At 43.7% G+C, this 22,611-nt stretch overlaps 14 non-coding genes across 14 annotated transcripts; all 14 read left to right on the top strand.

The window, feature by feature from the left end:
* Positions 1-69: 69 nt before the first annotated feature.
* Positions 70-142, top strand: trnak-cuu (transfer RNA lysine (anticodon CUU)). The gene has a single exon. It is a non-coding gene; the product is annotated as a tRNA-Lys (tRNA).
* A 908-nt stretch (positions 143-1,050) lies between these two features.
* Positions 1,051-1,123, top strand: trnak-cuu (transfer RNA lysine (anticodon CUU)). The gene has a single exon. It is a non-coding gene; the product is annotated as a tRNA-Lys (tRNA).
* Positions 1,124-1,548: 425 nt separating this feature from the next.
* Positions 1,549-1,621, top strand: trnak-cuu (transfer RNA lysine (anticodon CUU)). The gene has a single exon. It is a non-coding gene; the product is annotated as a tRNA-Lys (tRNA).
* Positions 1,622-2,046: 425 nt separating this feature from the next.
* On the top strand, positions 2,047-2,119 carry trnak-cuu (transfer RNA lysine (anticodon CUU)). Its single transcript has one exon. It is a non-coding gene; the product is annotated as a tRNA-Lys (tRNA).
* Positions 2,120-3,537: 1,418 nt separating this feature from the next.
* On the top strand, positions 3,538-3,610 carry trnak-cuu (transfer RNA lysine (anticodon CUU)). The gene has a single exon. It is a non-coding gene; the product is annotated as a tRNA-Lys (tRNA).
* Positions 3,611-4,035: 425 nt separating this feature from the next.
* Positions 4,036-4,108, top strand: trnak-cuu (transfer RNA lysine (anticodon CUU)). Its single transcript has one exon. It is a non-coding gene; the product is annotated as a tRNA-Lys (tRNA).
* Positions 4,109-5,526: 1,418 nt separating this feature from the next.
* On the top strand, positions 5,527-5,599 carry trnak-cuu (transfer RNA lysine (anticodon CUU)). The gene has a single exon. It is a non-coding gene; the product is annotated as a tRNA-Lys (tRNA).
* Positions 5,600-8,492: 2,893 nt separating this feature from the next.
* On the top strand, positions 8,493-8,565 carry trnak-cuu (transfer RNA lysine (anticodon CUU)). Its single transcript has one exon. It is a non-coding gene; the product is annotated as a tRNA-Lys (tRNA).
* Positions 8,566-8,990: 425 nt separating this feature from the next.
* On the top strand, positions 8,991-9,063 carry trnak-cuu (transfer RNA lysine (anticodon CUU)). Its single transcript has one exon. It is a non-coding gene; the product is annotated as a tRNA-Lys (tRNA).
* A 416-nt stretch (positions 9,064-9,479) lies between these two features.
* On the top strand, positions 9,480-9,552 carry trnak-cuu (transfer RNA lysine (anticodon CUU)). Its single transcript has one exon. It is a non-coding gene; the product is annotated as a tRNA-Lys (tRNA).
* A 425-nt stretch (positions 9,553-9,977) lies between these two features.
* Positions 9,978-10,050, top strand: trnak-cuu (transfer RNA lysine (anticodon CUU)). The gene has a single exon. It is a non-coding gene; the product is annotated as a tRNA-Lys (tRNA).
* A 905-nt stretch (positions 10,051-10,955) lies between these two features.
* Positions 10,956-11,028, top strand: trnak-cuu (transfer RNA lysine (anticodon CUU)). The gene has a single exon. It is a non-coding gene; the product is annotated as a tRNA-Lys (tRNA).
* Positions 11,029-12,433: 1,405 nt separating this feature from the next.
* Positions 12,434-12,506, top strand: trnak-cuu (transfer RNA lysine (anticodon CUU)). Its single transcript has one exon. It is a non-coding gene; the product is annotated as a tRNA-Lys (tRNA).
* A 908-nt stretch (positions 12,507-13,414) lies between these two features.
* Positions 13,415-13,487, top strand: trnak-cuu (transfer RNA lysine (anticodon CUU)). The gene has a single exon. It is a non-coding gene; the product is annotated as a tRNA-Lys (tRNA).
* The last annotated feature ends 9,124 nt before the right edge of the window (positions 13,488-22,611 follow it).

A 22,611-nucleotide genomic window follows, 5' to 3' on the forward strand; every position in this document is an offset into this window, starting at 1 on the left:
ACTGATCACCATATTTTGCAGAAACTGGGATGTACGATATTCAAACCAAGTCAAGATCACCATTGAGGTACCTGGCTAGCTCAGTCGGTAGAGCATGAGACTCTTAATCTCAGGGTCGTGGGTTCGAGCCCCACGTTAGGTGATTATTTTCTCTGCCGAAGCACCAACTCACTTCGCAAACAACCATCCGCTTGGAATTTCGAGCAGGCTTGCCTCCCTGCATAGTTGGTGATACAGAAGGCTATGAATTTGTATTCTATCTCTGCCTGCACTCTGACCTGTCATCTGAATGACATACCTATTACCAATGAATTGTACTCCTAAATGGCTTGAATAAATTATCATTTTCCGGACAAGAAATAGACAGGCAAGAAGAATACTTGCTCCTGGTGGGGCTTGAACTCATAACCTTGTCATCTAATTGCTTTATACTGCTGTATAAGTACAACACGCTAACAGATTGCACCACAGGATCCGTCAACAACACTCACTGATCACCATATTTTGCAGAAACTGGGATGTACGATATTCAAACCAAGTCAAGATCAGCATTGAGGTACCTGGCTAGCTCAGTCGGTAGAGCATGAGACTCTTAATCTCAGGGTCGTGAGCCCCACGTTAGGTGATTATTTTCTCTGCCGAAGCACCAACTCACTTCGCAAACAACCATCCGCTTGGAATTTCGAGCAGGCTTGCCACTCTGCATAGTTGGTGATACAGAAGGCTATGAATTTGTATTCTAGCTCTGCCTGCACTCTGACCTGTCATCTGAATGACATACCTATTACCAATGAATTGTACTCCTAAATGGCTTGAATAAATTATCATTTTCCGGACAAGAAATAGACAGGCAGAGGCTTCAAGAACAATACTTGCTCCTAGTGGGGCTTGAACTCATAACCTTGTCATCTAATTGCTGTATACTGCTGTTTAAGTACAACACGCTAACAGATTGCACCACAGGATCCATCAACAACACTCACTGATCACCATATTTTGCAAAAACTGGGCTGTACGATATTCGTACCAAGTCAAAAATACTATTGAGGCACCTGGCTAGCTCAGTCGGTAGAGCATGAGACTCTTAATCTCAGGGTCGTGGGTTCGAGCCCCACGTTAGGTGATTATTTTCTCTGCCGAAGCACCAACTCACTTCGCCAACAACCATCCGCTTGGAATTTCGAGCAGGCTTGCCTCCCTGCATAGTTGGTGATACAGAAGGCTATGAATTTGTATTCTATCTCTGCCTGCACTCTGACCTGTCATCTCAATGACATACCTATTACCAATGAATTGTACTCCTAAATGGCTTGAATAAATTATCATTTTCCGGACAAGAAATGGACAGGCAGAGGCTTCAAGAACAATACTTGCTCCTGGTGGGGCTTGAACTCATAACCTTGTCATCTAATTGCTGTATACTGCTGTATAAGTACAACACGCTAACAGATTGCACCACAGGATCCATCAACAACACTCACTGATCACCATATTTTGCAGAAACTGGGATGTACGATATTCAAACCAAGTCAAGATCACCATTGAGGTACCTGGCTAGCTCAGTCGGTAGAGCATGAGACTCTTAATCTCAGGGTCGTGGGTTCGAGCCCCACGCTGGGTGATTATTTTCTCTGCCGAAGCACCAACTCACTTCGCAAACAACCATCCGCTTGGAATTTCGAGCAGGCTTGCCACCCTGCATAGTTGGTGATACAGAAGGCTATGAATTTGTATTCTATCTCTGCCTGCACTCTGACCTGTCATCTGAATGACATACCTATTACCAATGAATTGTACTCCTAAATGGCTTGAATAAATTATCATTTTCCGGACAAGAAATAGACAGGCAGAGGCTTCAAGAACAATACTTGCTCCTAGTGGGGCTTGAACTCATAACCTTGTCATCTAATTGTTGTATATTGCTGTTTAAGTACAACACGCTAACAGATTGCACCACAGGATCCATCAACAACACTCACTGATCACCATATTTTGCAGAAACTGGGCTGTACGATATTCGTACCAAGTCAAAAATACTATTGAGGCACCTGGCTAGCTCAGTCGGTAGAGCATGAGACTCTTAATCTCAGGGTCGTGGGTTCGAGCCCCACGTTAGGTGATTATTTTCTCTGCCGAAGCACCAACTCACTTCGCAAACAACCATCCGCTTGGAATTTCGAGCAGGCTTGCCTCCCTGCATAGTTGGTGATACAGAAGGCTATGAATTTGTATTCTATCTCTGCCTGCACTCTGACCTGTCATCTGAATGACATACCTATTACCAATGAATTGTACTCCTAAATGGCTTGAATAAATTATCATTTTCCGGACAAGAAATAGACAGGCAAGAAGAATACTTGCTCCTGGTGGGGCTTGAACTCATAACCTTGTCATCTAATTGCTTTATACTGCTGTATAAGTACAACACGCTAACAGATTGCACCACAGGATCCATCAACAACACTCACTGATCACCATATTTTGCAGAAACTGGGATGTACGATATTCAAACCAAGTCAAGATCACCATTGAGGTACCTGGCTAGCTCAGTCGGTAGAGCATGAGACTCTTAATCTCAGGGTCGTGAGCCCCACGTTAGGTGATTATTTTCTCTGCCGAAGCACCAACTCACTTCGCAAACAACCATCCGCTTGGAATTTCGAGCAGGCTTGCCACTCTGCATAGTTGGTGATACAGAAGGCTATGAATTTGTATTCTATCTCTGCCTGCACTCTGACCCGTCATCTCAATGACATACCTATTACCAATGAATTGTACTCCTAAATGGCTTGAATAAATTATCATTTTCCGGACCAGAAATAGACAGGCAGAGGCTTCAAGAACAATACTTGCTCCTGGTGGGGCTTGAACTCATAACCTTGTCATCTAATTGCTGTATACTGCTGTATAAGTACAACATGCTAACAGATTGCACCACAGGATCCATCAACAACACTCTCACTGATCACCATATTTTGCAGAAACTGGGATGTACGATATTCGTACCAAGTCAAAAATACTATTGAGGCACCTGGCTAGCTCAGTCGGTAGAGCATGAGACTCTTAATCTCAGGGTCGTGGGTTCGAGCCCCACACGCTAACACGTTGGGTGATTATTTTCTCTGCCGAAGCACCAACTCACTTCGCAAACAACCATCCGCTTGGAATTTCGAGCAGGCTTGCCACCCTGCATAGTTGGTGATACAGAAGGCTATGAATTTGTATTCTATCTCTGCCTGCACTCTGACCTGTCATCTGAATGACATACCTATTACCAATGAATTGTACTCCTAAATGGCTTGAATAAATTATCATTTTCCGGACAAGAAATAGACAGGCAGAGGCTTCAAGAACAATACTTGCTCCTAGTGGGGCTTGAACTCATAACCTTGTCATCTAATTGCTGTATACTGCTGTTTAAGTACAACACGCTAACAGATTGCACCACAGGATCCATCAACAACACTCACTGATCACCATATTTTGCAAAAACTGGGCTGTACGATATTCGTACCAAGTCAAAAATGCTATTGAGGCACCTGGCTAGCTCAGTCGGTAGAGCATGAGACTCTTAATCTCAGGGTCGTGGGTTCGAGCCCCACGTTAGGTGATTATTTTCTCTGCCGAAGCACCAACTCACTTCGCCAACAACCATCCACTTGGAATTTCGAGCAGGCTTGCCTCCCTGCATAGTTGGTGATACAGAAGGCTATGAATTTGTATTCTATCTCTGCCTGCACTCTGACCTGTCATCTCAATGACATACCTATTACCAATGAATTGTACTCCTAAATGGCTTGAATAAATTATCATTTTCCGGACAAGAAATGGACAGGCAGAGGCTTCAAGAACAATACTTGCTCCTGGTGGGGCTTGAACTCATAACCTTGTCATCTAATTGCTGTATACTGCTGTATAAGTACAACACGCTAACAGATTGCACCACAGGATCCATCAACAACACTCACTGATCACCATATTTTGCAGAAACTGGGATGTACGATATTCAAACCAAGTCAAGATCACCATTGAGGTACCTGGCTAGCTCAGTCGGTAGAGCATGAGACTCTTAATCTCAGGGTCGTGGGTTCGAGCCCCACGTTAGGTGATTATTTTCTCTGCCGAAGCACCAACTCACTTCGCAAACAACCATCCGCTTGGAATTTCGAGCAGGCTTGCCTCCCTGCATAGTTGGTGATACAGAAGGCTATGAATTTGTATTCTATCTCTGCCTGCACTCTGACCTGTCATCTGAATGACATACCTATTACCAATGAATTGTACTCCTAAATGGCTTGAATAAATTATCATTTTCCGGACAAGAAATAGACAGGCAAGAAGAATACTTGCTCCTGGTGGGGCTTGAACTCATAACCTTGTCATCTAATTGCTTTATACTGCTGTATAAGTACAACACGCTAACAGATTGCACCACAGGATCTATCAACAACACTCACTGATCACCATATTTTGCAGAAACTGGGATGTACGATATTCAAACCAAGTCAAGATCACCATTGAGGTACCTGGCTAGCTCAGTCGGTAGCGCATGAGACTCTTAATCTCAGGGTCGTGAGCCCCACGTTAGGTGATTATTTTCTCTGCCGAAGCACCAACTCACTTCGCAAACAACCATCCGCTTGGAATTTCGAGCAGGCTTGCCACTCTGCATAGTTGGTGATACAGAAGGCTATGAATTTGTATTCTATCTCTGCCTGCACTCTGACCCGTCATCTCAATGACATACCTATTACCAATGAATTGTACTCCTAAATGGCTTGAATAAATTATCATTTTCCGGACCAGAAATAGACAGGCAGAGGCTTCAGGAACAATACTTGCTCCTGGTGGGGCTTGAACTCATAACCTTGTCATCTAATTGCTGTATACTGCTGTATAAGTACAACATGCTAACAGATTGCACCACAGGATCCATCAACAACACTCTCACTGATCACCATATTTTGCAGAAACTGGGATGTACGATATTCGTACCAAGTCAAAAATACTATTGAGGCACCTGGCTAGCTCAGTCGGTAGAGCATGAGACTCTTAATCTCAGGGTCGTGGGTTCGAGCCCCACACGCTAACACGTTGGGTGATTATTTTCTCTGCCGAAGCACCAACTCACTTCGCAAACAACCATCCGCTTGGAATTTCGAGCAGGCTTGCCACCCTGCATAGTTGGTGATACAGAAGGCTATGAATTTGTATTCTATCTCTGCCTGCACTCTGACCTGTCATCTGAATGACATACCTATTACCAATGAATTGTACTCCTAAATGGCTTGAATAAATTATCATTTTCCGGACAAGAAATAGACAGGCAGAGGCTTCAAGAACAATACTTGCTCCTAGTGGGGCTTGAACTCATAACCTTGTCATCTAATTGTTGTATATTGCTGTTTAAGTACAACACGCTAACAGATTGCACCACAGGATCCATCAACAACACTCACTGATCACCATATTTTGCAGAAACTGGGCTGTACGATATTCGTACCAAGTCAAAAATACTATTGAGGCACCTGGCTAGCTCAGTCGGTAGAGCATGAGACTCTTAATCTCAGGGTCGTGGGTTCGAGCCCCACGTTAGGTGATTATTTTCTCTGCCGAAGCACCAACTCACTTCGCAAACAACCATCCGCTTGGAATTTCGAGCAGGCTTGCCTCCCTGCATAGTTGGTGATACAGAAGGCTATGAATTTGTATTCTATCTCTGCCTGCACTCTGACCTGTCATCTGAATGACATACCTATTACCAATGAATTGTACTCCTAAATGGCTTGAATAAATTATCATTTTCCGGACAAGAAATAGACAGGCAAGAAGAATACTTGCTCCTGGTGGGGCTTGAACTCATAACATTGTCATCTAATTGCTTTATACTGCTGTATAAGTACAACACGCTAACAGATTGCACCACAGGATCCATCAACAACACTCACTGATCACCATATTTTGCAGAAACTGGGATGTACGATATTCAAACCAAGTCAAGATCACCATTGAGGTACCTGGCTAGCTCAGTCGGTAGAGCATGAGACTCTTAATCTCAGGGTCGTGAGCCCCACGTTAGGTGATTATTTTCTCTGCCGAAGCACCAACTCACTTCGCAAACAACCATCCGCTTGGAATTTCGAGCAGGCTTGCCACCCTGCATAGTTGGTGATACAGAAGGCTATGAATTTGTATTATATCTCTGCCTGCACTCTGACCTGTCATCTCAATGACATACCTATTACCAATGAATTGTACTCCTAAATGGCTTGAATAAATTATCATTTTCCGGACCAGAAATAGACAGGCAGAGGCTTCAAGAACAATACTTGCTCCTGGTGGGGCTTGAACTCATAACCTTGTCATCTAATTGCTGTATACTGCTGTATAAGTACAACATGCTAACAGATTGCACCACAGGATCCATCAACAACACTCTCACTGATCACCATATTTTGCAGAAACTGGGATGTACGATATTCAAACCAAGTTAAGATCACCATTGAAGTACCTGGCTAGCTCAGTCGGTAGAGCATGAGACTCTTAATCTCAGGGTCGTGGGTTCGAGCCCCACGTTGGGTGATTATTTTCTCTGCCGAAGCACCAACTCACTTCGCAAACAACCATCCGCTTGGAATTTCGAGCAGGCTTGCCACTCTGCATAGTTGGTGATACAGAAGGCTATGAATTTGTATTCTATCTCTGCCTGCACTCTGACCTGTCATCTCAATGACATACCTATTACCAATGAATTGTACTCCTAAATGGCTTGAATAAATTATCATTTTCCGGACCAGAAATAGACAGGCAGAGGCTTCAAGAACAATACTTGCTCCTGGTGGGGCTTGAACTCATAACCTTGTCATCTAATTGCTGTATACTGCTGTATAAGTACAACATGCTAACAGATTGCACCACAGGATCCATCAACAACACTCTCACTGATCACCATATTTTGCAGAAACTGGGATGTACGATATTCAAACCAAGTCAAGATCACCATTGAAGTACCTGGCTAGCTCAGTCGGTAGAGCATGAGACTCTTAATCTCAGGGTCTTGGGTTCGAGCCCCATGTTAGGTGATTATTTTCTCTGCCGAAGCACCAACTCACTTCGCAAACAACCATCCGCTTGGAATTTCGAGCAGGCTTGCCACCCTGCAAAGTTGGTGATACAGAAGGCTATGAATTTGTATTCTATCTCTGCCTGCACTCTGACCTGTCATCTGAATGACATACCTATTACCAATGAATTGTACCCCTAAATGGCTTGAATAAATTATCATTTTCCGGACAAGAAATAGACAGGCAGAGGCTTCAAGAACAATACTTACTTGCTCCTAGTGGGGCTTGAACTCATAACCTTGTCATCTAATTGCTGTATACTGCTGTTTAAGTACAACACGCTAACAGATTGCACCACAGGATCCATCAACAACCCTCACTGATCACCATATTTTGCAGAAACTGGGATGTACGATATTCAAACCAAGTCAAAAATACTATTGAGGCACCTGGCTAGCTCAGTCGGTAGAGCATGAGACTGTTAATCTCAGGGTCGTGGGTTCGAGCCCCACGTTAGGTGATTATTTTCTCTGCCGAAGCACCAACTCACTTCGCCAACAACCATCCGCTTGGAATTTCGAGCAGGCTTGCCTCCCTGCATAGTTGGTGATACAGAAGGCTATGAATTTGTATTCTATCTCTGCCTGCACTCTGACCTGTCATCTGAATGACATACCTATTACCAATGAATTGTACTCCTAAATGGCTTGAATAAATTATCATTTTCCGGACAAGAAATAGACAGGCAAGAAGAATACTTGCTCCTGGTGGGGCTTGAACTCATAACCTTGTCATCTAATTGCTTTATACTGCTGTATAAGTACAACACGCTAACAGATTGCACCACAGGATCCATCAACAACACTCACTGATCACCATATTTTGCAGAAACTGGGATGTACGATATTCAAACCAAGTCAAGATCACCATTGAGGTACCTGGCTAGCTCAGTCGGTAGAGCATGAGACTCTTAATCTCAGGGTCGTGAGCCCCACGTTAGGTGATTATTTTCTCTGCCGAAGCACCAACTCACTTCGCAAACAACCATCCGCTTGGAATTTCGAGCAGGCTTGCCACTCTGCATAGTTGGTGATACAGAAGGCTATGAATTTGTATTCTATCTCTGCCTGCACTCTGACCTGTCATCTCAATGACATACCTATTACCAATGAATTGTACTCCTAAATGGCTTGAATAAATTATCATTTTCCGGACAAGAAATAGACAGGCAGAGGCTTCAAGAACAATACTTGCTCCTGGTGGGGCTTGAACTCATAACCTTGTCATCTAATTGCTGTATACTGCTGTATAAGTACAACACGCTAACAGATTGCACCACAGGATCCATCAACAACACTCACTGATCACCATATTTTGCAGAAACTGGGATGTACGATATTCAAACTAAGTCAAGATCACCATTGAGGTACCTGGCTAGCTCAGTCGGTAGAGCATGAGACTCTTAATCTCAGGGTCGTGGGTTCGATCCCCACGCTGGGTGATTATTTTCTCTGCCGAAGCACCAACTCACTTCGCAAACAACCATCCGCTTGGAATTTCGAGCAGGCTTGCCACCCTGCATAGTTGGTGATACAGAAGGCTATGAATTTGTATTCTATCTCTGCCTGCACTCTGACCTGTCATCTGAATGACATACCTATTACCAATGAATTGTACTCCTAAATGGCTTGAATAAATTATCATTTTCCGGACAAGAAATAGACAGGCAGAGGCTTCAAGAACAATACTTGCTCCTAGTGGGGCTTGAACTCATAACCTTGTCATCTAATTGCTGTATATTGCTGTTTAAGTACAACACGCTAACAGATTGCACCACAGGATCCATCAACAACACTCACTGATCACCATATTTTGCAGAAACTGGGCTGTACGATATTCGTACCAAGTCAAAAATACTACTGAGGCACCTGGCTAGCTCAGTCGGTAGAGCATGAGACTCTTAATCTCAGGGTCGTGGGTTCGAGCCCCACGTTAGGTGATTATTTTCTCTGCCGAAGCACCAACTCACTTCGCAAACAACCATCCGCTTGGAATTTCGAGCAGGCTTGCCTCCCTGCATAGTTGGTGATACAGAAGGCTATGAATTTGTATTCTATCTCTGCCTGCACTCTGACCTGTCATCTGAATGACATACCTATTACCAATGAATTGTACTCCTAAATGGCTTGAATAAATTATCATTTTCCGGACAAGAAATAGACAGGCAAGAAGAATACTTGCTCCTGGTGGGGCTTGAACTCATAACCTTGTCATCTAATTGCTGTATACTGCTGTATAAGTACAACACGCTAACAGATTGCACCACAGGATCCATCAACAACACTCACTGATCACCATATTTTGCAGAAACTGGGATGTACGATATTCAAACTAAGTCAAGATCACCATTGAGGTACCTGGCTAGCTCAGTCGGTAGAGCATGAGACTCTTAATCTCAGGGTCGTGGGTTCGATCCCCACGCTGGGTGATTATTTTCTCTGCCGAAGCACCAACTCACTTCGCAAACAACCATCCGCTTGGAATTTCGAGCAGGCTTGCCACCCTGCATAGTTGGTGATACAGAAGGCTATGAATTTGTATTCTATCTCTGCCTGCACTCTGACCTGTCATCTGAATGACATACCTATTACCAATGAATTGTACTCCTAAATGGCTTGAATAAATTATCATTTTCCGGACAAGAAATAGACAGGCAGAGGCTTCAAGAACAATACTTGCTCCTAGTGGGGCTTGAACTCATAACCTTGTCATCTAATTGCTGTATATTGCTGTTTAAGTACAACACGCTAACAGATTGCACCACAGGATCCATCAACAACACTCACTGATCACCATATTTTGCAGAAACTGGGCTGTACGATATTCGTACCAAGTCAAAAATACTACTGAGGCACCTGGCTAGCTCAGTCGGTAGAGCATGAGACTCTTAATCTCAGGGTCGTGGGTTCGAGCCCCACGTTAGGTGATTATTTTCTCTGCCGAAGCACCAACTCACTTCGCAAACAACCATCCGCTTGGAATTTCGAGCAGGCTTGCCTCCCTGCATAGTTGGTGATACAGAAGGCTATGAATTTGTATTCTATCTCTGCCTGCACTCTGACCTGTCATCTGAATGACATACCTATTACCAATGAATTGTACTCCTAAATGGCTTGAATAAATTATCATTTTCCGGACAAGAAATAGACAGGCAAGAAGAATACTTGCTCCTGGTGGGGCTTGAACTCATAACCTTGTCATCTAATTGCTGTATACTGCTGTATAAGTACAACACGCTAACAGATTGCACCACAGGATCCATCAACAACACTCACTGATCACCATATTTTGCAGAAACTGGGATGTACGATATTCAAACCAAGTCAAGATCACCATTGAAGTACCTGGCTATCTCAGTCGGTAGAGCATGAGACTCTTAATCTCAGGGTCGTGTGTTCGAGCCCCACGTTGGGTCATTATTTTCTCTGCCGAAGCACCAACTCACTTCGCAAACAACCATCCGCTTGGAATTTCGAGCACCCTGCATAGTTGGTGATACAGAAGGCTATGAATTTGTATTCTATCTCTGCCTGCACTCTGACCTGTCATCTGAATGACATACCTATTACCAATGAATTGTACTCCTAAATGGCTTGAATAAATTATCATTTTCCGGACAAGAAATAGACAGGCAGAGGCTTCAAGAACAATACTTGCTCCTAGTGGGGCTTGAACTCATAACCTTGTCATCTAATTGCTGTATACTGCTGTTTAAGTACAACACGCTAACAGATTGCACCACAGGAGCCATCAACAACCCTCACTGATCACCATATTTTGCAGAAACTGGGATGTACGATATTCAAACCAAGTCAAAAATACTATTGAGGCACCTGGCTAGCTCAGTCGGTAGAGCATGAGACTCTTAATCTCAGGGTCGTGGGTTCGAGCCCCACGTTAGGTGATTATTTTCTCTGCCGAAGCACCAACTCACTTCGCCAACAACCATCCGCTTGGAATTTCGAGCAGGCTTGCCTCCCTGCATAGTTGGTGATACAGAAGGCTATGAATTTGTATTCTATCTCTGCCTGCACTCTGACCTGTCATCTGAATGACATACCTATTACCAATGAATTGTACTCCTAAATGGCTTGAATAAATTATCGTTTTCCGGACAAGAAATAGACAGGCAAGAAGAATACTTGCTCCTGGTGGGGCTTGAACTCATAACCTTGTCGTCTAATTGCTTTATACTGCTGTATAAGTACAACACGCTAACAGATTGCACCACAGGATCCATCAACAACACTCACTGATCACCATATTTTGCAGAAACTGGGATGTACGATATTCAAACCAAGTCAAGATCACCATTGAGGTACCTGGCTAGCTCAGTCGGTAGAGCATGAGACTCTTAATCTCAGGGTCGTGAGCCCCACGTTAGGTGATTATTTTCTCTGCCGAAACACCAACTCACTTCGCAAACAACCATCCGCTTGGAATTTCGAGCAGGCTTGCCACTCTGCATAGTTGGTGATACAGAAGGCTATGAATTTGTATTCTATCTCTGCCTGCACTCTGACCTGTCATCTCAATGACATACCTATTACCAATGAATTGTACTCCTAAATGGCTTGATAAATTATCATTTTCCGGACAAGAAATAGACAGGCAGAGGCTTCAAGAACAATACTTGCTCCTGGTGGGGCTTGAACTCATAACCTTGTCATCTAATTGCTGTATACTGCTGTATAAGTACAACACGCTAACAGATTGCACCACAGGATCCATCAACAACACTCACTGATCACCATATTTTGCAGAAACTGGGATGTACGATATTCAAACCAAGTCAAGATCACCATTGAGGTACCTGGCTAGCTCAGTCGGTAGAGCATGAGACTCTTAATCTCAAGGTCGTGGGTTCGAGCCCCACTCTTGGTGATTATTTTCTCTGCCGAAGCACCAACTCACTTCGCAAACAACCATCCGCTTGGAATTTCGAGCAGGCTTGCCACCCTGCATAGTTGGTGATACAGAAGGCTATGAATTTGTATTCTATCTCTGCCTGCACTCTGACCTGTCATCTGAATGACATACCTATTACCAATGAATTGTACTCCTAAATGGCTTGAATAAATTATCATTTTCCGGACAAGAAATAGACAGGCAGAGGCTTCAAGAACAATACTTGCTCCTAGTGGGGCTTGAACTCATAACCTTGTCATCTAATTGCTGTATATTGCTGTTTAAGTACAACACGCTAACAGATTGCACCACAGGATCCATCAACAACACTCACTGATCACCATATTTTGCAGAAACTGGGCTGTACGATATTCGTACCAAGTCAAAAATACTATTGAGGCACCTGGCTAGCTCAGTCGGTAGAGCATGAGACTCTTAATCTCAGGGTCGTGGGTTCGAGCCCCACGTTAGGTGATTATTTTCTCTGCCGAAGCACCAACTCACTTCGCAAACAACCATCCGCTTGGAATTTCGAGCAGGCTTGCCTCCCTGCATAGTTGGTGATACAGAAGGCTATGAATTTGTATTCTATCTCTGCCTGCACTCTGACCTGTCATCTGAATGACATACCTATTACCAATGAATTGTACTCCTAAATGGCTTGAATAAATTATCATTTTCCGGACAAGAAATAGACAGGCAAGAAGAATACTTGCTCCTGGTGGGGCTTGAACTCATAACCTTGTCATCTAATTGCTGTATACTGCTGTATAAGTACAACACGCTAACAGATTGCACCACAGGATCCATCAACAACACTCACTGATCACCATATTTTGCAGAAACTGGGATGTACGATATTCAAACCAAGTCAAGATCACCATTGAGGTACCTGGCTAGCTCAGTCGGTAGAGCATGAGACTCTTAATCTCAGGGTCGTGAGCCCCACGTTAGGTGATTATTTTCTCTGCCGAAGCACCAACTCACTTCGCAAACAACCATCCGCTTGGAATTTCGAGCAGGCTTGCCACCCTGCATAGTTGGTGATACAGAAGGCTATGAATTTGTATTCTATCTCTGCCTGCACTCTGACCTGTCATCTGAATGACATACCTATTACCAATGAATTGTACTCCTAAATTGCTTGAATAAATTATCATTTTCCGGACAAGAAATAGACAGGCAGAGGCTTCAAGAACAATACTTGCTCCTAGTGGGGCTTGAACTCATAACCTTGTCATCTAATTGCTGTATATTGCTGTTTAAGTACAACACGCTAACAGATTGCACCACAGGATCCATCAACAACACTCACTGATCACCATATTTTGCAGAAACTGGGCTGTACGATATTCATACCAAGTCAAAAATACTATTGAGGCACCTGGCTAGCTCAGTCGGTAGAGCATGAGACTCTTAATCTCAGGGTCGTGGGTTCGAGCCCCACGTTAGGTGATTATTTTCTCTGCCGAAGCACCAACTCACTTCACAAACAACCATCCGCTTGGAATTTCGAGCAGGCTTGCCTCCCTGCATAGTTGGTGATACAGAAGGCTATGAATTTGTATTATATCTCTGCCTGCACTCTGACCTGTCATCTGAATGACATACCTATTACCAATGAATTGTACTCCTAAATGGCTTGAATAAATTATCATTTTCCGGACAAGAAATAGACAGGCAGAGGCTTCAAGAACAATACTTGCTCCTAGTGGGGCTTGAACTCATAACCTTGTCATCTAATTGCTGTATACTGCTGTTTAAGTACAACACGCTAACAGATTGCACCACAGGATCCATCAACAACACTCACTGATCACCATATTTTGCAGAAACTGGGATGTACGATATTCAAACCAAGTCAAAAATACTATTGAGGCACCTGGCTAGCTCAGTCGGTAGAGCATGAGACTCTTAATCTCAGGGTCGTGAGTTCGAGCCCCACGTTAGGTGATTATTTTCTCTGCCGAAGCACCAACTCACTTCGCCAACAACCATCCGCTTGGAATTTCGAGCAGGCTTGCCTCCCTGCATAGTTGGTGATACAGAAGGCTATGAATTTGTATTCTATCTCTGCCTGCACTCTGACCTGTCATCTGAATGACATACCTATTACCAATGAATTGTACTCCTAAATGGCTTGAATAAATTATCATTTTCCGGACAAGAAATAGACAGGCAAGAAGAATACTTGCTCCTGGTGGGGCTTGAACTCATAACCTTGTCATCTAATTGCTTTATACTGCTGTATAAGTACAACACGCTAACAGATTGCACCACAGGATCCATCAACAACACTCACTGATCACCATATTTTGCAGAAACTGGGATGTACGATATTCAAACCAAGTCAAGATCACCATTGAGGTACCTGGCTAGCTCAGTCGGTAGAGCATGAGACTCTTAATCTCAGGGTCGTGAGCCCCACGTTAGGTGATTATTTTCTCTGCCGAAGCACCAACTCACTTCGCAAACAACCATCCGCTTGGAATTTCGAGCAGGCTTGCCACCCTGCATAGTTGGTGATACAGAAGGCTATGAATTTGTATTCTATCTCTGCCTGCACTCTGACCTGTCATCTCAATGACATACCTATTACCAATGAATTGTACTCCTAAATGGCTTGAATAAATTATCATTTTCCGGACAAGAAATAGACAGGCAGAGGCTTCAAGAAGAATACTTGCTCCTGGTGGGGCTTGAACTCATAACCTTGTCATCTAATTGCTTTATACTGCTGTATAAGTACAACACGCTAACAGATTGCACCACAGGATCCATCAACAACACTCACTGATCACCATATTTTGCAGAAACTGGGATGTACGATATTCAAACCAAGTCAAGATCAGCATTGAGGTACCTGGCTAGCTCAGTCGGTAGAGCATGAGACTCTTAATCTCAGGGTCGTGGGTTCGAGCCCCACGTTGGGTGATTATTTTCTCTGCCGAAGCACCAACTCACTTCGCAAACAACCATCCGCTTGGAATTTCGAGCACCCTGCATAGTTGCAGGGTCGTGGGTCGTGGGCATAGTTGGTGATACAGAAGGCTATGAATTTGTATTCTATCTCTGCCTGCACTCTGACCTGTCATCTGAATGACATACCTATTACCAATGAATTGTACTCCTAAATGGCTTGAATAAATTATCATTTTCCGGACAAGAAATAGACAGGCAGAGGCTTCAAGAACAATACTTGCTCCTAGTGGGGCTTGAACTCATAACCTTGTCATCTAATTGCTGTATACTGCTGTTTAAGTACAACACGCTAACAGATTGCACCACAGGATCCATCAACAACACTCACTGATCACCATATTTTGCAGAAACTGGGCTGTACGATATTCGTACCAAGTCAAAAATACTATTGAGGCACCTGGCTAGCTCAGTCGGTAGAGCATGAGACTCTTAATCTCAGGGTCGTGGGTTTGAGCCCCACGTTAGGTGATTATTTTCTCTGCCGAAGCACCAACTCACTTCGCAAACAACCATCCGCTTGGAATTTCGAGCAGGCTTGCCTCCCTGCATAGTTGGTGATACAGAAGGCTATGAATTTGTATTCTATCTCTGCCTGCACTCTGACCTGTCATCTCAATGACATACCTATTACCAATGAATTGTACTCCTAAATGGCTTGAATAAATTATCATTTTCCGGACAAGAAATAGACAGGCAAGAAGAATACTTGCTCCTGGTGGGGCTTGAACTCATAACCTTGTCATCTAATTGCTTTATACTGCTGTATAAGTACAACACGCTAACAGATTGCACCACAGGATCCATCAACAACACTCACTGATCACCATATTTTGCAGAAACTGGGATGTACGATATTCAAACCAAGTCAAGATCACCATTGAGGTACCTGGCTAGCTCAGTCGGTAGAGCATGAGACTCTTAATCTCAGGGTCGTGAGCCCCACGTTAGGTGATTATTTTCTCTGCCGAAGCACCAACTCACTTCGCAAACAACCATCCGCTTGGAATTTCGAGCAGGCTTGCCACCCTGCATAGTTGGTGATACAGAAGGCTATGAATTTGTATTCTATCTCTGCCTGCACTCTGACCTGTCATCTCAATGACATACCTATTACCAATGAATTGTACTCCTAAATGGCTTGAATAAATTATCATTTTCCGGACAAGAAATAGACAGGCAGAGGCTTCAAGAAGAATACTTGCTCCTGGTGGGGCTTGAACTCATAACCTTGTCATCTAATTGCTTTATACTGCTGTATAAGTACAACACGCTAACAGATTGCACCACAGGATCCATCAACAACACTCACTGATCACCATATTTTGCAGAAACTGGGATGTACGATATTCAAACCAAGTCAAGATCAGCATTGAGGTACCTGGCTAGCTCAGTCGGTAGAGCATGAGACTCTTAATCTCAGGGTCGTGGGTTCGAGCCCCACGTTGGGTGATTATTTTCTCTGCCGAAGCACCAACTCACTTCGCAAACAACCATCCGCTTGGAATTTCGAGCACCCTGCATAGTTGCAGGGTCGTGGGTCGTGGGCATAGTTGGTGATACAGAAGGCTATGAATTTGTATTCTATCTCTGCCTGCACTCTGACCTGTCATCTGAATGACATACCTATTACCAATGAATTGTACTCCTAAATGGCTTGAATAAATTATCATTTTCCGGACAAGAAATAGACAGGCAGAGGCTTCAAGAACAATACTTGCTCCTAGTGGGGCTTGAACTCATAACCTTGTCATCTAATTGCTGTATACTGCTGTTTAAGTACAACACGCTAACAGATTGCACCACAGGATCCATCAACAACACTCACTGATCACCATATTTTGCAGAAACTGGGCTGTACGATATTCGTACCAAGTCAAAAATACTATTGAGGCACCTGGCTAGCTCAGTCGGTAGAGCATGAGACTCTTAATCTCAGGGTCGTGGGTTTGAGCCCCACGTTAGGTGATTATTTTCTCTGCCGAAGCACCAACTCACTTCGCAAACAACCATCCGCTTGGAATTTCGAGCAGGCTTGCCTCCCTGCATAGTTGGTGATACAGAAGGCTATGAATTTGTATTCTATCTCTGCCTGCACTCTGACCTGTCATCTCAATGACATACCTATTACCAATGAATTGTACTCCTAAATGGCTTGAATAAATTATCATTTTCCGGACAAGAAATAGACAGGCAAGAAGAATACTTGTTCCTGGTGGGGCTTGAACTCATAACCTTGTCATCTAATTGCTTTATACTGCTGTATAAGTACAACACGCTAACAGATTGCACCACAGGATCCATCAACAACACTCACTGATCACCATATTTTGCAGAAACTGGGATGTACGATATTCAAACCAAGTCAAGATCACCATTGAGGTACCTGGCTAGCTCAGTCGGTAGAGCATGAGACTCTTAATCTCAGGGTCGTGAGCCCCACGTTAGGTGATTATTTTCTCTGCCGAAGCACCAACTCACTTCGCAAACAACCATCCGCTTGGAATTTCGAGCAGGCTTGCCACTCTGCATAGTTGGTGATACAGAAGGCTATGAATTTGTATTCTATCTCTGCCTGCACTCTGACCTGTCATCTCAATGACATACCTATTACCAATGAATTGTACTCCTAAATGGCTTGAATAAATTATCATTTTCCGGACAAGAAATAGACAGGCAGAGGCTTCAAGAAGAATACTTGCTCCTGGTGGGGCTTGAACTCATAACCTTGTCATCTAATTGCTGTATACTGCTGTATAAGTACAACACGCTAACAGATTGCACCACAGGATCCATCAACAACACTCTCACTGATCACCATATTTTGCAGAAACTGGGATGTACGATATTCAAACCAAGTCAAGATCACCATTGAAGTACCTGGCTAGCTCAGTCGGTACAGCATGAGACTCTTAATCTCAGGGTCGTGGGTTCGAGCCCCACGTTGGGTGATTATTTTCTCTGCCGAAGCACCAACTCACTTCGCAAACAACCATCCGCTTGGAATTTCGAGCAGGCTTGCCACCCTGCATAGTTGGTGATACAGAAGGCTATGAATTTGTATTATATCTCTGCCTGCACTCTGACCTGTCATCTCAATGACATACCTATTACCAATGAATTGTACTCCTAAATGGCTTGAATAAATTATCATTTTCCGGACAAGAAATAGACAGGCAGAGGCTTCAAGAACAATACTTGCTCCTGGTGGGGCTTGAACTCATAACCTTGTCATCTAATTGCTGTATACTGCTGTATAAGTACAACACGCTAACAGATTGCACCACAGGATCCATCAACAACACTCACTGATCACCATATTTTGCAGAAACTGGGATGTACGATATTCAAACCAAGTCAAGATCACCATTGAGGTACCTGGCTAGCTCAGTCGGTAAAGTATGAGACTCTTAATCTCAGGGTTGTGGGTTCGAGCCCAACGCTGGGTGATTATTTTCTCTGCCGAAGCACCAACTCACTTCGCAAACAACCATCCACTTGGAATTTCGAGCAGGCTTGCCACCCTGCATAGTTGGTGATACAGAAGGCTATGAATTTGTATTCTATCTCACTTCGCAGACAACCATCCGCTTGGAATTTCGAGCAGGCTTGCCACCCTGCATAGTTGGTGATACAGAAGGCTATGAATTTGTATTCTATCTCTGCCTGCACTATGACCTGTCATCTCAATGACATACCTATTACCAATGAATTGTACTCCTAAATGGCTTGAATAAATTATCATTTTCCGGACAAGAAAGAGACAGGCAGAGGCTTCAAGAACAATACTTGCTCCTGGTGGGGCTTGAACTCATAACCTTGTCATCTAATTGCTGTATACTGCTGTATAAGTACAACACGCTAACAGATTGCACCACAGGATCCATCAACAACACTCACTGATCACCATATTTTGCAGAAACTGGGATGTACGATATTCAAACCAAGTCAAGATCACCATTGAGGTACCTGGCTAGCTCAGTCGGTAGAGCATGAGACTCTTAATCTCAGGGTCGTGGGTTTGAGCCCCACGCTGGGTGATTATTTTCTCTGCCGAAGCACCAACTCACTTCGCAAACAACCATCCACTTGGAATTTCGAGCAGGCTTGCATAGTTGGTGATACAGAAGGCTATGAATTTGTATTCTATCTCTGCCTGCACTCTGACCTGTCATCTCAATGACATACCTATTACCAATGAATTGTACTCCTAAATGGCTTGAATAAATTATCATTTTCCGGACAAGAAAGAGACAGGCAGAGGCTTCAAGAACAATACTTGCTCCTGGTGGGGCTTGAACTCATAACCTTGTCATCTAATTGCTGTATACTGCTGTATAAGTACAACACGCTAACAGATTGCACCACAGGATCCATCAACAACACTCTCACTTTTCACCATATTTTGCAGAAACTGGGCTGTACGATATTCGTACCAAGTCAAAAATACTATTCAGGTACCTGGCTATCTCAGTCGGTAGAGCATGAGACTCTTAATCTCAGAGTCGTGGTTTCGAGCCCCACGCTGGGTGTTTATTTTCTCTGCCGAAGCACCAACTCACTTCGCAAACAACCATCCGCTTGGAATTTCGAGCAGGCTTGCCACCCTGCATAGCTGGTGATACAGAAGGCTATGAATTTGTATTCTAGCTCTGCCTGCACTCTGACCTGTCATCTCAATGACATACCTATTACCAATGAATTGTACTCCTAAATGGCTTGAATAAATTATCATTTTCCGGACAAGAAAGAGACAGGCAGAGGCTTCAAGAACAATACTTGCTCCTGGTGGGGCTTGAACTCATAACCTTGTCATCTAATTGCTGTATACTGCTGTATAAGTACAACACGCTAACAGATTGCACCACAGGATCCATCAACAACACTCACTGATCACCATATTTTGCAGAAACTGGGATGTACGATATTCAAACCAAGTCAAGATCACCATTGAGGTACCTGGCTAGCTCAGTCGGTAGAGCATGAGACTCTTAATCTCAGGTCGTGGGTTCGAGCCCCACGCTGGGTGATTATTTTCTCTGCCGAAGCACCAACTCACTTCGCAAACAACCATCCTCTTGGAATTTCGAGCAGGCTTGCCACCCTGCGTAGTTGGTGATACAGAAGGCTATGAATTTGTATTCTATCTCTGCCTGCACTCTGACCTGTCATCTCAATGACATACCTATTACCAATGAATTGTACTCCTAAATGGCTTGAATAAATTATCATTTTCCGGACAAGAAAGAGACAGGCAGAGGCTTCAAGAACAATACTTGCTCCTGGTGGGGCTTGAACTCATAACCTTGTCATCTAATTGCTGTATACTGCTGTATAAGTACAACACGCTAACAGATTGCACCACAGGATCCATCAACAACACTCACTGATCACCATATTTTGCAGAAACTGGGATGTACGATATTCAAACCAAGTCAAGATCACCATTGAGGTACCTGGCTAGCTCAGTCGGTAGAGTATGAGACTCTTAATCTCAGGGTTGTGGGTTCGAGCCCAACGCTGGGTGATTATTTTCTCTGCCGAAGCACCAACTCACTTCGCAAACAACCATCCGCTTGGAATTTCGAGCAGGCTTGCCACCCTGCATAGTTGGTGATACAGAAGGCTATGAATTTGTATTCTATCTCACTTCGCAGACAACCATCTGCTTGGAATTTCGAGCAGGCTTGCCACCCTGCATAGTTGGTGATACAGAAGGCTATGAATTTGTATTCTATCTCTGCCTGCACTATGACCTGTCATCTCAATGACATACCTATTACCAATGAATTGTACTCCTAAATGGCTTGAATAAATTATCATTTTCCGGACAAGAAAGAGACAGGCAGAGGCTTCAAGAACAATACTTGCTCCTGGTGGGGCTTGAACTCATAACCTTGTCATCTAATTGCTGTATACTGCTGTATAAGTACAACACGCTAACAGATTGCACCACAGGATCCATCAACAACACTCTCACTTTTCACCATATTTTGCAGAAACTGGGCTGTACGATATTCGTACCAAGTGAAAAATACTATTCAGGTACCTGGCTATCTCAGTCGGTAGAGCATGAGACTCTTAATCTCAGAGTCGTGGTTTCGAGCCCCACGCTGGGTGTTTATTTTCTCTGCCGAAGCAGCAACTCACTTCGCAAACAACCATCCGCTTGGAATTTCGAGCAGGCTTGCCACCCTGCATAGCTGGTGATACAGAAGGCTATGAATTTGTATTCTAGCTCTGCCTGCACTCTGACCTGTCATCTCAATGACATACCTATTACCAATGAATTGTACTCCTAAATGGCTTGAATAAATTATCATTTTCCGGACAAGAAAGAGACAGGCAGAGGCTTCAAGAACAATACTTGCTCCTGGTGGGGCTTGAACTCATAACCTTGTCATCTAATTGCTGTATACTGCTGTATAAGTACAACACGCTAACAGATTGCACCACAGGATCCATCAACAACACTCTCACTGATCACCATATTTTGCAGAAACTGGGATGTACGATATTCAAACCAAGTCAAGATCACCATTGAGGTACCTGGCTATCTCAGTCGGTAGAGCATGAGACTCTTAATCTCAGAGTCGTGGTTTCGAGCCCCACGCTGGGTGTTTATTTTCTCTGCCGAAGCAGCAACTCACTTCGCAAACAACCATCCGCTTGGAATTTCGAGCAGGCTTGCCACCCTGCATAGCTGGTGATACAGAAGGCTATGAATTTGTATTCTAGCTCTGCCTGCACTCTGACCTGTCATCTCAATGACATACCTATTACCAATGAATTGTACTCCTAAATGGCTTGAATAAATTATCATTTTCCGGACAAGAAAGAGACAGGCAGAGGCTTCAAGAACAATACTTGCTCCTGGTGGGGCTTGAACTCATAACCTTGTCATCTAATTGCTGTATACTGCTGTATAAGTACAACACGCTAACAGATTGCACCACAGGATCCATCAACAACACTCACTGATCACCATATTTTGCAGAAACTGGGATGTACGATATTCAAACCAAGTCAAGATCACCATTGAGGTACCTGGCTAGCTCAGTCGGTAGAGCATAAGACTCTTAATCTCAGGTCGTGGGTTCGAGCCCCACGCTGGGTGATTATTTTCTCTGCCGAAGCACCAACTCACTTCGCAAACAACCATCCGCTTGGAATTTCGAGCAGGCTTGCCACCCTGCGTAGTTGGTGATACAGAAGGCTATGAATTTGTATTCTATCTCTGCCTGCACTCTGACCTGTCATCTCAATGACATACCTATTACCAATGAATTGTACTCCTAAATGGCTTGAATAAATTATCATTTTCCGGACAAGAAAGAGACAGGCAGAGGCTTCAAGAACAATACTTGCTCCTGGTGGGGCTTGAACTCATAACCTTGTCATCTAATTGCTGTATACTGCTGTATAAGTACAACACGCTAACAGATTGCACCACAGGATCCATCAACAACACTCACTGATCACCATATTTTGCAGAAACTGGGATGTACGATATTCAAACCAAGTCAAGATCACCATTGAGGTACCTGGCTAGCTCAGTCGGTAGAGCATGAGACTCTTAATCTCAGGGTCGTGGGTTCGA

This window comes from Oncorhynchus mykiss, unplaced genomic scaffold (genome assembly GCF_057628025.1).
Source record: "Oncorhynchus mykiss isolate SJ-2025 unplaced genomic scaffold, ASM5762802v1 scaffold93, whole genome shotgun sequence".
NCBI lineage: Eukaryota > Metazoa > Chordata > Actinopteri > Salmoniformes > Salmonidae > Oncorhynchus > Oncorhynchus mykiss.